The sequence below is a fragment of the Solanum pennellii genome, chromosome 8 (assembly GCF_001406875.1).
Source record: "Solanum pennellii chromosome 8, SPENNV200".
Classification (NCBI taxonomy): Eukaryota; Viridiplantae; Streptophyta; class Magnoliopsida; order Solanales; family Solanaceae; genus Solanum; species Solanum pennellii.
Genome location: NC_028644.1, coordinates 19,327,400 through 19,334,806, shown reverse-complemented (window position 1 = coordinate 19,334,806; position 7,407 = coordinate 19,327,400).

Sequence of the window (7,407 nt, the reverse complement as noted above, 5' to 3'; positions counted from 1 at the left end):
TATATATATATATATATATGAAAGTTGTAAATCCTGATGAAAATACAGAAGAATTCAGTTACCAACATTATTATTACCGTTCATCATGGTATAAATGCACCAACATCGAATTGAATCGGAACGACACCCGAATAAATTTTTTCTTCACAATGGGAGACCAGACACCCACCTCTTCCACAATCTGTCATTGTCTATCACGATAGCTGAACTTTCCCAATGAGCATTGTTCTTGATGAAATTTTTTTTTATCTCTGGTCATAATTGATGGAGATGTTCATTGGTGCACGAAATAAAGTTGGGTTTTTGGCAAGAGATAAAGTGAAACCAACAGCGAATGATCCGAGTTATGCAACATGGATTACTGACAACAAAAGACTGAACAATTGACTCATTAACTTAGTGAGCCCTTATCTTATGTAGCAATTTATCTGACTCTCCATAGCCAAGGAGATATGGGAACCTATTGCTAAAACCTTCTATGAGTGATATGATGAAACCTGTTTGTTTGAGTGGAATAAAAAATCTTTCACGGTCAAATAGAGTGGTAGACCTCTGTATACTTTCTATAGTGAACTAGTTGAAATCTTTCAGGAAATCGACCATTTAATAGTCGCACAGGAGGAAGAAGTTGCAGGAGTCCTACAGACACATTCCATTATGGTTAGGTTGCGAGTTCATATATTCCTCAATGGACTTGACGTAGAATTTGATAAAGTTCATGCTGAGATTATATGGAAGGATCCAAAGTTAGATCTGAAAAGTACATATGCGTACATTAGAGAGGAATTTAAACAAAGGCAGACCATGGTAACTTCTCGCGCAATTCCTGAAAGCTCTGCCATTGCAAATCACCGAAACAAAGGGCGCAACAACTTGTCATCGGGAAAATGTAAAGATTTTATTTGTAATCATTATGGTTAGAAAGGACATTCGAAACAACTAGGTTATGAGATTATCAGATACCCTGACTTGTGGGATTTCTCAAAGAAGTCTAGAAAAAATAGCAATGTCGGTGTATCAATTGCTATTGCAAGGACACCACATATCCACCCAAGAAGAAAAATCGCAACCCATCGTCAATGTGTTCATCTAGGTATTTCTGGTAAGGTGGATGTATTTTTTTTCACAACTAAGAATACTTCTTGGATTATTGACACATGAGCAATTGATCATATGACAAACGATTCCACCAAATTATAGACTTTTAAATTGTCATCTCAATCTGACACCTCTATCGCAAATGGTAGTACATCTCCTATTATAGGAGAGGGATCAATTTTTCTTTCTAATACTTTGGCTCTTGATACCGTCCTAGTAGTTCCCAAACTTTCTTATAATTTTTTATCAGTTTGCAGAATTACCTAAACACTCCATTGTACCGTAACTTTTTTGCCTTCATTCTATGTTTTTAGGACATTCTGACACGGAGGACTCTTTGTTATGGTGTTAAACGAAATGAGTTGTATTATTTGGAGTTGACTGAAGATGGAAAAAGAAAATTTCATCATGCATTTCATACGAGTGGGATTGAGAAGACTCGTGATAGTGTTTGGTTATGGGATAGGCGGCTCGGCCACATTTCCTTTATGTACTTTTAGAAACTTAGGCAAAGTTTGTTTTTTGGTTTAGATATTTCAGATCTCAAATGTGATGTATTTGAATTGGCAAAAAATCATCGTGTTCCATAGTCATTCAGTTTAACTAAATGTTCCTAGCCTTTTGGTGTCATACATTCTGATATTTGGGGACCTGCAAAGGTTCCATCCCTCTCAAATGCTCGTTATTTTATCACTTTTATAGATGAATGCTCTAGGTTTGCATGGGTATCTTTGCATCGTAAAAGGAGTGATTCATATATGGCATTTAAGGAGTTCTCCAATATGGTCCATATCAAATATCATCATAAAATTCGAACTTGGCAATTAGATAATGCTATGGAATTTGTTGATACTTCATTTAGTGAATATTTGAGCCAGTTGGGAATACAACACCATACTTCTTGTACGTAACACCACAACAAAATGGGTTGGCAGAAAGGAAGAATCGGAAACTTATGGAGGTAATACGTGCATCTCTTTTTGGGATGAACATGCCACGGTTTTATTGGGGGGAGAAGGTCAAATTTGTTGTGTATCTTACCAATCGGGTTCCTTCCCGGGTTATTGACTTCCAAACTCCACAAGATAATTTGAACTCTTTTTGCTCCATTCCACATATGCCAAATCTCAAACCAGGAGTTTTTGGGTGTACTGTATATGTTCATATTCCCAAAGTCTTACAAAACAAATTAGATCATTGTGCCACACAATGTATTTTGTTGGATATTCATATTTTCAAAAGGGCTATAGATGTTATTATCCATGCATGCAAAAATATCAAGTACTTTTAGATGTATCCTTCCATGAAACTGAGCCATACTACAAGGGGGAGTTTTGGGCTCATCTCTTCGGGGGGAGAACTCAAGTGATGAGACTGAGCTATATGGAATAAACAACGGATATTTAAAAGGTGAAATTATTTTTTCAGAATTAGAGGCCATTGAAAAATAATTAAATACACCTCAAGTCACCAATAATCAGCACAATGTAGATGCTCCAAGTTTGCCAAATGTATCTATGAATAACGGTGATGAAGATCCATTAGAAGAGCTTGCGTTAACACCATTAATCAAGGAACCTCCTCAAAATAATCAAGCTAATGTTGGATCATAAGTAACAAATGATTCCCTCTCAAATTGTTCGTTACCCTCCTGATTACCACAAAGATCAATAGGGGTGTCCCAAAGAAACAATATGAACCTGATGCTAGAGTGAATGTTAAATATCCTATCAATACTGTTACATCTACACATAGACTTTCAGAGTCATATGCCCTAAATGTTGATCAATTGTCCAAAGTGTCTATTTCTAATACTGTGCAATAAGCATTAACGGATCTGAAGTTGATGAAAGCAATGAATGAGGAGATGGAGGCTTTGGAAAAGAACTCAATTGGAAAATGGTTTCATTGTCGAAAGGGAAGAGACATGTCTAATACAAATGTGTATACACTGTAAAACTTAAAAGTTGATGGATTCATCGACAGGTATAAAGCATGGTTGGTGGCAAAATGTTACACACAAAAGTATAGAGTTGATTATCAAGAAACTTTTGCACCAGTTGCTAAGCGTAATACCATCCGCATCCTCATATCAATGGCAGTGAATCGAAGTTGGCCTTTCCGACAGTTTGGCATAAAGAATACTTTCTTGAATGGTTACCTGGGGGAAGATGTTTTTATGGAGATTCCACCTAGTTTTAAATATGATATGTACATGATCGTAAAGTACTTATATTGAAGAGATTGTTGTATGGGCTTAAACAATCACTCAGAACCTTGTTTGGAAGGTTTACTTCAGCAATGAAGTTGGTTGGTTTTACACAAAGTAATTCTGATCACACTTTATTTGTCAAACAAGAAGGATAAAAAATTACAACATTAATAGTGTATGTAGATGATATGGCCTTGACTAACAATTATGTTGGAGAAATGGAGAAACTACAAAGGTATTTGGCCACCATGTTCTAAATGAAAGACCTAGGACACCTACAATATTTTTTTTGGTATTGAAGTATCACAATCAAATCTGGAGTTTCTTTGTGCCAATGGAAGTATGTTTTGGATTTGTTGAATTAAACAGGGATGTTAACATGCAAACCAATTGAAACACCAATGGAGATGAATCATTCAGTTGAAATTTCTTCTGGCAAATTTTTTGTAGACATAAGTCATTATCAACGACTAGTGGGAAAGTTGATTCATCTAACACATACCAGGCCTGACATTGCATATGTTGTGAGCGTGGTAAGCCAATTTATGCATGCTCCAACTGAGGAACACATGAGATCACTTTATAGAATCTTTAGATATCTTAAAGGTGACTTTGGAAAATGTTTATTGTACTAAAAAATGAGGCCGCCACCATTAAAGGTTACACAGATGCAGATTGTGCAGGAGATCAATCAACCGGAAAATTCACTTCAGGATATTTCATGTTTATGGAAGGAAATCTTGTCACCTGGAGAAGCAAGAAAAAAAGGTTATTGCTAAGTCTAGTGCGGAAGCATAATTTCGAGGAATGGCACATGGCTTATGTGAACTGTTATGGATTAAAAGAGTGCTACATGATCTTGGAATTGAATGTTCAAGGTCTAAAAGTTTATTTTTTGATAACAAACTGCTACCCAAATAGCTCAAAACCCAGTACAACATAATCGCACTCAACACGTTGAAACTGATCGTCATTTTATCAAAGAGAAGTTGAACCCAAAGATTATTTAGTTTCTATTTGTCAAGTCAAAAAGTCAACTTACAGACATTCTTACAAAGGCAGTCTCAGGGAGGATATTTCATGTAGTTATTGACAAGTTTTGTATGAGAGACATGTATGCACCAACTTGAGGGGGAGTATTAGCATGATTGTAGGAGTATCACCATGATTATAGTAAATCATGATTGTAGGGATCCATAATAAGGGAATATCTCTTTTACCTTGTATATATATTTGTTTCCTACAATAGGTAGAAGTCGTAGTAACCAGTTACTTGTATATATATGAAAGCTGTAAATGGTGAAGAAAAATATACAGAAGAATTCAGTTACCAACATTATTTTTACTGTTCTTCAAATACTAATATGAAGCCCAAGAGGAAAAAATTCAAGAAAAATAGTGGTAGACCTCCCAAGAAAAATAATGGTGAAACTAACCTAGCAAAAAATCAATAACTTCAAGATAAAAGATCTATTTTGTTTGTGGGGAGAGTGCGCATATTGCTCCATTTTTCAGATTTCAGGAATGTGGTTCTACACCTCAACAAAACGTTACTGTGCGCATATTGCTCCATTTTTCAGATTTCAGGAATGTGGTTCTACACCTCAACAAAACGTTACTGAAAACTTTTTGTGCCTGTTATTACAGACATAAACATGGTTGAGAGTGTTGATGTATGGTGGGTTAATTCTGGTGCAAAATGTCATATCTGTTATAACAAAGATTAGTTTTAAGAATATACTCATTTTTAGAAGTCCAAAACCATCATGCTTGGTGATTCTCACACTACTCAATTGCTTGAAATGGGAGATGTCGAATTGTGTTTTACCTCTAGACTTTAAAAGATGTATTTTATACTACTTCCATGAGAAAAAAATTGATGTCTAATTTTCTTCATAATAAAGCGGTTAAAAGGTTTATTTAATTTGATTATATGTAATTGTGAAGAAGAGTATTTTTGTGGGAAAAGGGTATGCTTGTGATGGGATGACCAAACTAAACATTAAAATGAATAAAGTTTCTAATTTTGTACATATGTTTTGTTCTACTAAATTTTGGCATGTTCTTTTGTGTCATATTAATGATCGTTATGTTGGAATCATGAGTAGTTTAGGGTATTTTGAAAAGTGTGAGGCTTGTAGTAAAGCGAAAATCACTATAAGGCCTCATTCGCATGTTGAATGAAGTACTAAATTTTTAGAATTAGTTCATAGTGATATTTGTGAATTTGGAAGAATTTTAACTTGTGGAGGTAATAGATACTTTATTACTTTCACTGATGATTTTTCTAATTTTACATATGTTTACTTGATGAATAATTAAAGTGATGCTTTTGAAAACATTAAAGTATATCTCAATCAAGATTAAAATCAGTTTGGAAGATTTTTTTTAAAAAAAAATAGAAGTGATAGAGGTCATGTATATGAATTAAATGAGTTTCATTCAAACTAATTTTCGTTATTCTACTTCGTCTAATATTGTAGCGAAAAGGAAAAATGGAACTTTGATTTAACTAATTATTATCATGCTTATTCAGTCAAATGCACCTTTAAATTTATGGGGTGAAGCTATTTTACCTGCTTGTTATGTGTTGAATCGTGTGCCTCATAAAAAGTCTAAGTTGACACCTTTTGAATTGTGGAAAGGTCACAAGCCCTGTTTTGTAGAACTATGAGTTTTTATTGTCTATCCTTTGTGAGGCTTATGGAATGTCACGATCCAAGTCTACACCCTGGACGTGGCCGACATTCGAGAACCATTTCTACTCCCCTAGCGAACCCTCATCATGGCTTACTACAAGTGGAAGACTGAATGAAGCATACAAAGCTTAAAACTGAATAAAATTCATTGAACTCAATTACAAAATCGTTAACTCAAAAGGTAAAATTTAAATAAAATAGTATATTCAACTCGCCAGAAATAGGCAACTCAAGTATGTAAAATATTTAATAAAATAAATGAAACAGACTTCCCAAAATCTATTGTCTATCTATGAAGCCTCTAATGACAATAATGGAAGTGGGGAAAAAAACAACGACATCCTAACAAAATTGAAAACAAATAATTACATCCTTCGGAAGCAAGGAGGCTCACCATAGATAACTCGAACTACATGTGGTATCAACGAAATACATGTTGATGATCTTGTATACATGTATCTGCATAATGAAATGATGCAGACCAAATGGCTTAGTACATGAAATGTACGAGCATGTAAGGGAAATTTTAAAGCCTAAAATAAACTAGAACTTGATAAAAGAAAACATACTTACATCTTTTGAACTCATTAAACTAAACTCAACTCAAGAATATGATACTCAACTCAAAGATTTGATACTCAACTCTAGATACTCAACTCAAGATAAAGAAACAATAAATGTTGTAATATATGGAAAGCTTTTAAAACAGTACATAGCAACTCAATGTACTAAATAACACAATAACAACTCAATTTGTATAGAATAAAATATAATATGACTCTGTGGGAGATTCTCTAATAAAAAATCATCACTATGAGCTATATGATGATAAAATATTTTGTTCACGCTGCGAGAACTGTCCTATAACTTGTCGGGGTATAAAACCTCTCAACTAAGTGTATCCAATAATTTATGCTTAAAATCATAAAGGAATCCTCTAAAATGTATGACCCTTTCTACCCCACGTTTGTTACATGGCTTATGGAGACTTATTTTAACTGAAATCGTCCCCATATTGGTGCTCCATACTACTCCCAAAAATATACTCAGCTCATATGTTTAAAAACATAACTTGTTTGAGATTATTACTCAAAATGTTTATCTAGAAAGAAATGTTACTCAAACTGATCAAAACTTTTTTCGAAATCTCGGTTTCCTCTTCTTTTAAATGTGAAAACATTTACTCTTGTACTACTTAGTTTCCATATATCATTTTGAATTAAAAAAAAATTGATTCTACTCTTTCTCAACTCAAGTGCTCAAGTCTTAAAACAAGTTCAGAAATATATGTAAAAGACTTCACAGAATACAGTTCATGCCAAATTAAAAGGCGTGAACAACTCAATTTGGGGTTTTAAATGACCATACATAGAACTCAAGACTCGAGAACTCAAGAAT